Raw genomic sequence first — 11,109 nt, 5'->3', positions numbered from 1 at the left:
ACGATCCCTGATCCAGGAGCTTCGGAGCAGCTAAGCCTGAGCGCCACAACTGCCCAGCCTGTGCTCTGGAGACCGGAGCCGCAACCACGGAGCCGTGTGCCCGAGAGCCCCTGGTCCACAGCCAGAAGGCCAGCCCCGGGAAGCCCCTGCTCCCCGAAACCAGAGAGAGCCCTGTGCCGCAGTGAAGGCCCAGCGCAGCTAAAATTAAATAAATAAGTAGGGAAAAAAGAGAAGACTGCTTCTCCACTTGGAGCCTCCTGTCCTTGTTCAGGGAAGGAAGAAGAGGAAAGAATGAAGAGGCAGCCCCATCAGCAAGACAAAGCTTCCCAAGAATGTTCATCAGACTCACTCGCATCTCACTTGTAAAACCGTACAGTGAGGCCAAGTGTGTTCTTACTGGGAGTCTTGGTAACATAAGGTGTTTTTCTGTTCTGCTGTTTTAAGCTGACCACACTGTTGCCCCAGATAGAAATAAAAATTCTTTTCGTAGGGAGGAAGTAGAGAAATAATACTGGTGAGCAAATATCAGAATTCACGGGGAAGACCTAACATATAAAGTGAAACTGGAATAAGCACAAAAATCAGCTTTCACTGATGTGTGCTGAGTGCCTTAAGCTATTGGCCAGCAAATGATGAAAACTCCAAGGCTGAATTTTCTCCTCTTTTTAAATTAGGTGCCTCTTCCTTTTTATGGGATATGGAATGTTAACATAATGGGGTGTGTGTGTGTGTGTGTGTGTGTGTGTGTGTGTGTGTGTGTGTGTGTGTGTGTGTGTGTGTGTGTGTGTGTGTGTGTGTGTGTGTGTGTGTGTGTGTGTGATAAGTCATAGTGGTACTGCAGTCTCTGAACTAAGACGGAGGTGAGGGATAACCTCGTTTCTACGATGCTAAAAGGTACCATGCTATCAGTCAACAAAGCATTTGTGAGGCAGGTTTGGCCATAAGGACAAAGCAGGACACCTTCTCCACTTTCTGACCCCAAGGAAAGTAAAGCTGTATGGAACAAAAGAGCCTTCACTTAACAGTTCCAACTGAGACAGTGCCCTCCATACACAGATTTTACTGGCTTAGTTTACAAATTTGCCAGTAAAAAAACTGATGTGTTAAAACGTAAATCTGATTGGTGTGAATTCAGAAGAGCTGGGGGAAATGAAGTGGAGATAGACAAATAGACATTCTTTTAGGATTTGCTATGAAAGTGTGTCGTTATATTCAAAGGGTGAAGAGGAGCGAGGACTTAGGAATAATAAAATTGTTTCTAGCTCGAGAGACTGGATGGTGGCATACAAGACTAAATATTAATCAAGAAAAGTTGCATTCTGGCAAATGTATTTTGAAGAAGGGATTTGATAAGACAGTTAGAAGTCATTAGAAATTTCAAGTAGCAGGAGTATTAGAAATAAGCAACTGTAACTCTTACTAAGGGTTTCCCAGGTGGCGTTCGTGGTAAAGAACCCACCTGCCAATTCAGGAGATATAAAAGATGTGGGTTTGATCCATGGGTCAGGAAGATCCCCTGGAAGAGGGCATGACAACCCTCTCCAGCATTCTTGCCTGGAGAATCCCATGGACAGAGGAGCCTGATGGGCTACAGCCCACTGGGTCGCAAAGAGTCAAACATGACTGAAGCGACGTAACACACACAACATGAACTCTTACTAAAGATGTAGAGGAACAAGCTTGGAGGCAGAGAAATCATTTAGGAAGACAGTGCAGTGATCCAGACAGGTTATGATGGTTGCCTGAATCAGAATTGTTGCAGGGGGAAGAGAGAGGACTGGGCAGATTACTGAAGTAAAATCAAAAGCAAGTGATGCTGCATTGAATACAGATAGAAGCCAAGGATGATGTCCAGAAGATTTTTTTTTTTTTTTTTTTAGCAAAGTGTAAGACAGGTTGGCATTACTGAGGCAAACAATGCAGCTAGTTCATGGAAAGATGATGATTTCAGTTTTAAATACCTTGAGGCGATATTGTCATCTTTTCTAGTAGCAGAGTATAGTGTGTTGATACATATGAGTGTTGGAGACTCAGAAAAGGATTGGATCCAAATGTAAATATTTGAAAATCAGTTGGAAGGAAAGGTGATCATTGAAACCATTAGAATGGGTGATATTATCCAGAGAGGTAATAGATTTACATGAAGCACACTGAAAGATGTAAGGACGAGGGGGAAAAGGGACACCCCCAGAGAGAGGGGAGAGAAAAGCGAGTGGTCAAAAGGGAGACCAGGAGGATGTGGTGCTGAGATCCGAGAAGTCTTCACGTCGGTGCTGTGGTGAACAATATCAAAGGCTACACAGATGCCAAGTAGCATGGAGGCTGAGAGGAGTCTATGAAATTAAAACAAAAAATAGTGCCTTTGTTTGAATGCGTGTGCCTGTGTGTGTGGAGGGGCAAGTAGGTGTTTTCAGAGACAGTCACTTTGGTGAGCAAAAGGGAGTAGCGGGCAGATTAAGTGGACTTCTTGTCTGGAAAGAGGTCTTTCAGTCATCTTACCCTGAAACAGAAGAGAACGCTAACTATAAGGGAACATGACCCACCTGAAAGCAAGATCCATTGGCAAGCCTGACACTCACCGAAGAACTGATGGTGTTTAATATCTCGTGGGGAAAACCAAGAGGAAAGGAGAGTTCAGTGAGAGAAGGGTATCGTAACTGAGCACATCTTCTGAAAAGACAGGACGAAAGGAAACCTCAGAGGGTTAGTTCCCTTTCTGTGGGGGAGCGGTCACCCCTCCATTGTGTCAGGAAGAATGAAAGGTTGCTCTTCACTGGAAAACAGATGACGGATCTGTTATACGGCTGGGACTTCCCCGATGGCTCAGCAGGTGAAGAAGCTGCCTGCAATCCAGGAGACACACTAGCCGCAAGTTTGATCCCTGAGTCGGGAAGATCCCCTGCAGAAGAAAATGGCAACCCAGTCCAGTATTCTGGCCTGGGAAATCCCATGGACAGAGGAGCCTGGCGGGCCACAGTCCCTGGGGTTGCAAAAAGTTAGACATGACTGAGCAGCTAAGCAGGTGATACAGCCAAGAATATTCCTCTGGATTAAAAAGGGAAGAAGAACAAAATCATTTGAAAACATTAACTCCCTAACTTTCAAATGCTGTTTTCATGCTATTTATTAATATAAGAGTACAGTGACTGTGTTTCTTCTGCCCTCTCCTCTGAGAAAAGCTTTGGACGTTCTATGCTGTTAATTCAACTAGAGAAACTTTTTTTTTCGTGGTCTGCCATCACCCATTCATCAGAACACTTCCTGACAGCTGCATCATGTTGCTGGAAGGTCATTCCATTTGTTTTTTTTTTTCCCCCAGGGCAAGGGTCAGAGAGCTCTCTTTGGGGGGCCAGGAGACTGCAGCTTACAGTTCTTGCCTACACGACTGAAATCAAAGGTTCTGACATACAGCTGTATCTTGATTTCTATACCCAAATAGTTTATTACATATTCTTTTTTCTTTTGAGGCACAGTCTAATAAAGATCAGATTGAACCAATGATGCTTCCTATTGTTCCTGTCATCTGCATTATAATCTTTCTTTAAATCTTTTGCAGATAGATTCTTTTTGCTTTGCCAATTTTTCTGTTACTGCTGCAAGTTATGCAAATTGCTATTAAACATTAAATACACTGGTGGATGATGAAGGGGTGAGTGTTTCTCCCTTTATTATACACAGTAAAATTTCAAATAGGTTGTGTATAAGCATTGGATTACGGTGCTGAGTTAGGGAACAATAAAACGATTTCCTTTTGGATCGCTCATTTGTGATCCACGGAGGGTGTTGTGGTATTGGTTTTGATAAAACTTCACAACCAATGAGAATCTTCTTCGAGTTAGTGCGGAGTGGCCTTAATGCTGGAAATAATCCTGTTGGCCTAGACCCCAGAGCTATACAGATGAGAAAAGGATGCAGGGAATTCTCCTGTTTACACATGTGTCTGTAACACTGAGCCGCCGGAGCAGCCCAGCCAGCCCAGAGGGTAAGATGCTTAATAACCTTGTGGCTTTTTATTTAATTTTTATATTTTCCTGCTGGGGCAGAACCTGTGTTGTTCTCAGAGCAAAGAAAAAGACAGTTGCTTATAAGATTCAAAACAAAACTACCGTAGGTCTGGGAAACAGAGGGAATGGACGTTTCTTCTTAAAGTAGATGTGATTTCTTCCCTCCCTCTTATATTTCCCACACTGGTATTATTTCTCCTGGCAGCTTGTGATACATTTCGTTTTGTAAAAAAAAAAAAAAAAAGAATAACTGTACACTAACAAATCTCAGGTAAGATTTTTCAACTCTAAATTTAGACAGTAAGATAATATGTTGATAATAAGACCTTGTCTTGTAGTTCCAAATGAATATGAGTTAGCCAATGTGTTTGAAGTAGTTTATATTCTTAGAGTAAAAATAAAGTAGAATTGCTATGCAAATCCTCCTACGCATGCCTCATGCATTTAGAATTATTTTCATTTTGCTGGTCCTTGTGCTGAATTCCTGTCACTCTTAGCAGAAAAGTATACTTTAAACTTAGCACTAATATTGATTTCTCTATGTAAGTTACCTGGGTAGTGTGGAGGAGAAGAGACATAAAATAATACAATCCTGTATAAAATAAAAGGAAATGGATATTTAGAGAAAGTCATTACAGAACTGAAGAAAATATAGCCTCTGGGAAGTATTTGCTTATGTTTTCTGCAAAGATAAATTATGAAATGAAGGTTGAGTGGGCAAAGCTGTTAAATAGAAATAAAAAGGAGATATTCTTTTAAAAAATATAAATGTGTAACACAGCTTTGAAATGCACAGTGATGTTTCTTGATATTCTTGCTTAGAGAAGAACTAGTTTTCCTATTTTCTACAATCATCTGAATACATTTTTGCTAATATTTTTGTGGGATAGAGTATTGTTACAACTTTTGATTAAATATTTTGTTGTTAATCATTTTATTGTCAAATATCCTCACATATAAATTAGTTTCTAATTCTGACTTTTCTCCATAGTTTTACAGAAGCATTAGATTAGAAAGGAATCTTGAAAAACTAGTGATACAACAGTTGTATAAGTTTTGTTTAATTTTTCAATATTGATTTAAAATATCAATGTGTATTTGAGTATTTGGAAAAATGTTTTATATGAATTGCATTCCCCCCCAAAACTTTAAAAAGTAGTTTCCTTGGAGATAACATCATTCAGTGGGGTCTCTTTTGAGGCTTTCATGTGTTTTCATTGGATTCAGTATTTGCTTGACAAGGGGACATAGCTCATGGTGCTTCACTATGGGTGTAGCCTTGAAATTTATGAGGGTTTCATCTAGTTATTAGAGCTATACTCATAATGGCAGTAATTCTTTACAACTGAAAATGATCTCAGGCCACTTCTATTTGGAGAAACATCATCTCTCCTCTACTTGTATTACAAGATCAGTTGAATTCTGCCATAAAGCCAAAACCTTCTGAATCCCCTCTTTTAGCAAGATTTTAGAGACACCTTGAAAGAAAAGTCTGGATGCCTGAGCTGAGGTTTAAAAAATCAGTGGAATTTCCACAGTGATAAGAGAATAGACTATGTAGGATTTTAATACCTTTAAACCATGGAATTTTTGCACCTTGTTTTGTCTCCCTGGATATGTTCCAGTGTCTCCTAGTTTATAGTCTATGGGAACTTGAATAGAATTTGTATCCTAGTGTTTTGTGAAAATTGTATAAACCTTAATTACATTGAATTGGTTCAGAGTACTTTTCAGGTCTACTGTATCCTTCTATTTTTCTGTCTACTTTTCTTTCTGTTAATTTTTGAGCATTTGATGCTGAAACTCCAATTAAAAATCTTATCTACTTAAACAACTTATTGTAATATATAGTGGAACTACATGTAACTTTGTTCTGTATTTTCCAAGTCTCCTGTAAATCTGCTATCACACTTTCATAATCTAAAAAAGAAAAAAATCAGTGGAACTGGAATAGTTGCTAAAAACCCAAAAGACTCTCCTACGATGTAGAAGTGGTTGGAGCAAAGGGTTTTGAGGCAAAAATTAATATAGAGCCAGGTAGGCTAGGGACGAGTAACCCATCTCACTGGAGCAGAAAAAAAATACACCTCTTGAGTAGTAGACATTGTGCTCAATAGAAGCAGCAGGACAGAGCTATGGAGCATCTTACAACTCACACATTAATTTTGTCCTTATATATTGTACAGAGATGGCCATTACAAATTTCTGAAGATACAAATTTCTTCTACTCATCCTCTTCTTCCTTCTTCATCATCTTATTCTTCTTAACCATCAGCTTCTTCTTCATCGTTGGAATACTTTCAACATATAAGTATTCTTCTGTGTGCAAGGTAATTACATACATATCTGCAATTTTGACAGCTATGCAATCAAATGAGCTTCATTTTACACAGTATCTTCATGTTATACATGAAGGAATCTGATGTTCAAAAATGTTAGATGATTTCTTTAAAGCCACAGATATAGTAAGTGAAGCAGGATTCCAAACAATGTCTTTCTGGCTCCAGAGCCCTTCCACTCTGCTGCATTGGTATTTTAGGAATGTGAATCTGGCAGGAGTTAGCGAGATGGTTGGGAGTAGGCTTTGGGGTAAGTGAACCCCGAGAGCGGGTGGTGAGACCACAGGCAGATCAATTCCAGCAACTGTAGACCAAGCCAATCAGAGCCCCCTCAGGTGACCCGCTCTTGCCTTTGGAATAGAAAGAAGAAAATAAGCAGTCTTTACATTTAAGTTGGCTGTTCTTGTATTCAGCTCTTTTGATTTTCTCTGTTATTTTCTTGAATGTTGTATTCATACTCAAGATATATTTTGATTTCTCAAAGGAAATTTCATCTCTGATTTTCATCTAATATTACTTATTCACAAATGAAATAAATGAAGTGACTGGAAATGAAATGACATTGGGAACACACTGCCATTCCTTTTTTTTTTTTCTTGATGAGTGCTATGAATGAATGCCTAGGGACCACATCTTCCTAAAATTATGGAGACACAATTATTACTAAAGAAAATTATCCTATAAGTCTTATTTCAGTGGGTGAAGAGCATATATAAAATTCATGCTGCTAATAGATTATGTTGAGAACAGTGTATAGGTAGTAAAAAGAATAGAACTTATTAACAACACTTTCCCCTTTAAGTAGCCAAACCTTAAATGTATTATTTTGCTTTTCCTCTAAAGAGCATAGAACTAGTCTCTTCAATAGCATTTATTTTTTTCTTTTCTATTCTTTGGTATTTTTAATGAAATAAAATTATAAAAGTTCCTTATGTTATAATAATGAGTTTTGAATATATATCTATAATTTCTATGATATCATTTTAGAAATGTACTATTTTAGAAACTTGCTATCACTTAAGTAGGCTTTATTGAAGTAATATCTTTTGCCAAGCATCCAGAGAGAGAAAGATAGTTGAAATGTAAAGATTCATCCTTTTAAACTTTTCATTGTTAAAATAATTTGTCATTTCAAATGCTTTGGTCACTGGCTTTATGATATTATAATTATTTAATTTAATTAAGTAACTAGATCTAGGCTGACTTCCAAGACTATTTCCCAAAGAGGGGATTTTGTATAGCCCCCTCCTTTGTGGCCTCACTGATTATATATGGTCATCTGTGATCAACTGTAAATTGAGAATTTGGTTATTAAAAAAAAAAATTAAATAGGTATTTTATTGGAGAAAATCAGACCATCAAAGAGAAGATGGGTTGGGCTCATGGCCATTTCACTGAAATCATAGCTTTGCAGAGGATTATTCATCTTTCTGTATGTGTAAATATTACCTGGGTGATTTATAGTCAATGGCATTTGCCAAGAATTGCTGTTAGGTGTAACAAAGATATAAAGATATTTGAAATTAAAATTCTGATAGAAGCATTTTTTTGGTATGTGAAGACAGAGATATCCTTAGTATTGGGTAGGAAAAATATGCTCATTGCAGAACTTACAAATGGTATTTTATCCCAATGCTTGCTTTTAATTTGTAGAATTAAAGTTTCAAAAAAAAACCAGAAGTGAGTCTTTCAGCCACTGACTCATGAACATATGTTTCTAAGATGCAGGAACCATTTAGAAATGTAACAGGAGGTAAAGTGACAATATTTCAATGAAGAGGAGCCTGAAACAACTTTAGTTTTTATGGAAATAGTTCTGAGGGTTTTTCACAGAGTCTTTCATTTCCTCCCTTAGTGAATTTAGGATTATGAAGGCATTATGTCAAAAGTTGAATTTATGACGGCTGCCAAAGATCTAATGGCCTTATTATTCAGTGTATATTCATAGATTGCTTTCTTCTGTTTGCTCATCATCTGAACGAGGTAAAAACATAACTCACATATTGTAAGTGCTCAGGGGATAGTAACCCTTTGTAACAAAGACGGGGGTTGGGGTTTTACATAGTTCTGGAAGATTCTGTTTGTAAGCTTTTCCTAGGTAGAAGCTCGAGTAATTGCAGGCGTTGTGCAAAGATTCAGGTGTGCTTCATTCCATCTTTTTTTTTTTTTTAATTTTTAAAAAACTTTATTTATTTTTGGCTGCACTGGGTCTTCATAGACTTTGTCTAGTTGCGGCAGGCGGCGGCTGCTGTCTAGCTGCAGTGTGTGGGCCCCTCGTTGCAGGACACAGCTCTAGCGAGTTGGCTCAGTAGACGTGGCGCATGCGCTCAGTTGCTCTGTGGGGTCTTCCCCCGACCAGGGGCGAAGTGTCTCCTGCATTGCAAGATAGACTCTTAGCCACTGGACCACCCTTCATTTCATCCTTAGTTCAGGATCTCCCGGAGGTTAACCTAACAGCAGAACTGAGTCGGGCCCAAACCAGACAGCGTAGAGCTGCTCTCACCTCATTCTCAGATGCTGCCCGGGCTTCTCTGTTCTTTTTACAACAACAAAGACTAAGTCATAAAACCGACGATTGTGAGGACTGAAAACACCGATTGTGGCCACTATGACTTAATAAATGGATCTAAGGATGCTGACATTGTATGAATCTACTTACCGGCTTCTGAACCTTGGATCAAAGTGAAAGTGAAGTTACTTAGTCATGTCCGACTCTTTGTGACGCCATGGACTGTAGCCCTCCAGGCTCCTCTCTTCATGAGATTTTCCAGGCAAGAATACTGGAGTGGGTTGCCATTTCCTTTTCCAGGGGATCTTCCCAACCCAGGGATCAAACCCAGGTCTCCTGCATTGCAGGCAGACTTTACCGTCTGAGCCACAAGGGAAGCTTGGATGTGGGACTACAATAAATTTGACCTATTAGCACAGCTTGATGGGAAAGACTCCAGTATTCAGGGAGCCATAAGCAGGACCACTCTCTTACATGTGCAGTGTGAAAAAAAGAGGAATCAGAGATGATCTCTTGGCTTGATCCAAGAAGGTGGAATAATAAAATGTTTGTTGACGGAGGGAGGCCAGGAGGAAGAGTAGTTTAGATTAGAGGGTGGTGTTTAAGAATTTGTTTTTGGATGCGTGAAATTTGAGATGCCAATTAAATATTGAAATACTGATGTTGTCAGCTGGATACATGAATCAAGAGCTAAAAGAAGATCTCAGGATGGAGAAATAATCATGGTACACATCAGGAAGTAGGTGGATTTGAAGGCAAAGGACTGGATGCATTCAGCTTCCCACTGGGGAAGAGGAAAGCGTTCGAAGGCTCAACACTAGAGCACTTGCACCTCAGGGGTCTGCGATGGGACAGACTCACTAAAGTGGAATAAGAAGCAGCAATCAGCAAGGTGGGGCTTCCCAGGTGACTCAATGGTAATGAATCTACCTGCCAATGCAGGGGAGTGGGTTCGATCCCTGGGTCGGGAAGGTCCCCTGGAGGAGGAAATGACAACCCACTCCAGTATTCTTGCCTGAAAAACCCCATGGTCAGAGGAGCTTTGTGGGCTATAGTCCACGGGGCCACTGAGTTAGGCATGACTGAGCACATAACATCAGTAAGGTAGAAAACCATGAGAAACGGGTTTTCTAGAAGCCAAGGAAATGAGTGATCTGGAAAGTTGGAATGGCCAGTTATACAAATGCTACTAATTGGTCAAGTAAGATAGGAATTTCAAACCTGGAATTAAATGTTAATTAGATTTAGCAATGTGGAAGTCATTGTCTTTGTAGAGATCGAGGCTTGCATATTGTTGAAGCTAAAGCTCCAAATTTGACCACCTGATGCAAAGAACTGACTCTTTGGAAAAGACCCTGATGGAAGATGGAAGGCAGGAGGTGAAGGGGACGACAGAGGATGAGATGGTTTGATGGCATCACTGACTCGATGGACATGAGTTTGAGCAAGCTCCGGGAGCTGGTGATGGACAGGGAGGCCTGGTGTGCTGTCCATGGGGTCACAAAGAGTCAACATGAATGAGCGACTGAACAACAACAGGCTTTAGTTCTTTCATCTGTATTCCCACTATTGATAGAGTGCAGTTTCTAAGCATATATTTGTAAATACCATTGTTATTAATCACGTCAACTTGAAGTATAGGTTGAAAACCTCTGTAAGATAGAAAAATATTGCCAAAAGGCACAGAAAGTATTTTTTTTTAATTTAAAGAAAAATTGTAATTTTCTACTCCTGTACAATTCTCTATGGAAAAGAAACCCCTTAGTTTTTTTTTTTTAGATATTTTAGAGTAGAACTGTCTAATTGGAATATCATTCAAGCAACATATATAATTTAAAGTTACATTAAAAAGTCAGAAAATAAACATGGAAGTAATTTAATAGTATAGTTTACTTAACTCAATGAAAGTGAATTTGTTAGTTGTTTAGTCGTGTCCAACTCTTTGAGACTGCATGGACTTCAGACTACCAGGCTACTCTGTCTGTGGAATTCTACAGACATGAACACTGGAGTGGATAGCGATTTCCTTCTTGAGGGGATCTTCCAGACTCAGGGATCAAACCTGTATTTCTGACATCATGGACAGAGCCACCAGGAAAGCCCCAATTTGCTAAATGTGGAAAATTCTGTAACTCATATGTTAAAATATTATTCTAAAATATAATCAATATAAATTTTTGAACGAGATATTTTACATTTTAATTTTCTATGCTGTGCCTAATTTACACACACAGTTCAGATGAGCCTCATTTCAAGG

General features: G+C 39.2%; 1 protein-coding gene across 3 annotated transcripts in view; it reads left to right on the top strand.

The window, feature by feature from the left end:
• Nucleotides 1-3,882: 3,882 nt before the first annotated feature.
• The window catches only part of CCDC102B (coiled-coil domain containing 102B), a 268,433-nt gene continuing 261,206 nt past the window's right edge, over nucleotides 3,883-11,109 (top strand). For 2 of the 3 annotated variants that reach the window (XM_043444143.1, XM_043444142.1), the window contains exons 1-2: nucleotides 3,897-3,982; nucleotides 6,191-6,334. The gene's annotated coding sequence lies outside the window, so the exon portion shown is untranslated. Of the gene's footprint in view, nucleotides 3,983-6,190; nucleotides 6,335-11,109 lie in introns of all 3 variants that reach the window. The other variant, XM_043444140.1, reaches the window with a different exon arrangement.

Source organism: Cervus canadensis, chromosome 23 (genome assembly GCF_019320065.1).
Source record: "Cervus canadensis isolate Bull #8, Minnesota chromosome 23, ASM1932006v1, whole genome shotgun sequence".
Classification (NCBI taxonomy): domain Eukaryota; kingdom Metazoa; phylum Chordata; class Mammalia; order Artiodactyla; family Cervidae; genus Cervus; species Cervus canadensis.
Note: the sequence above shows the minus strand (reverse complement) of the source record. Positions and strands in the feature narration are given on the sequence as shown.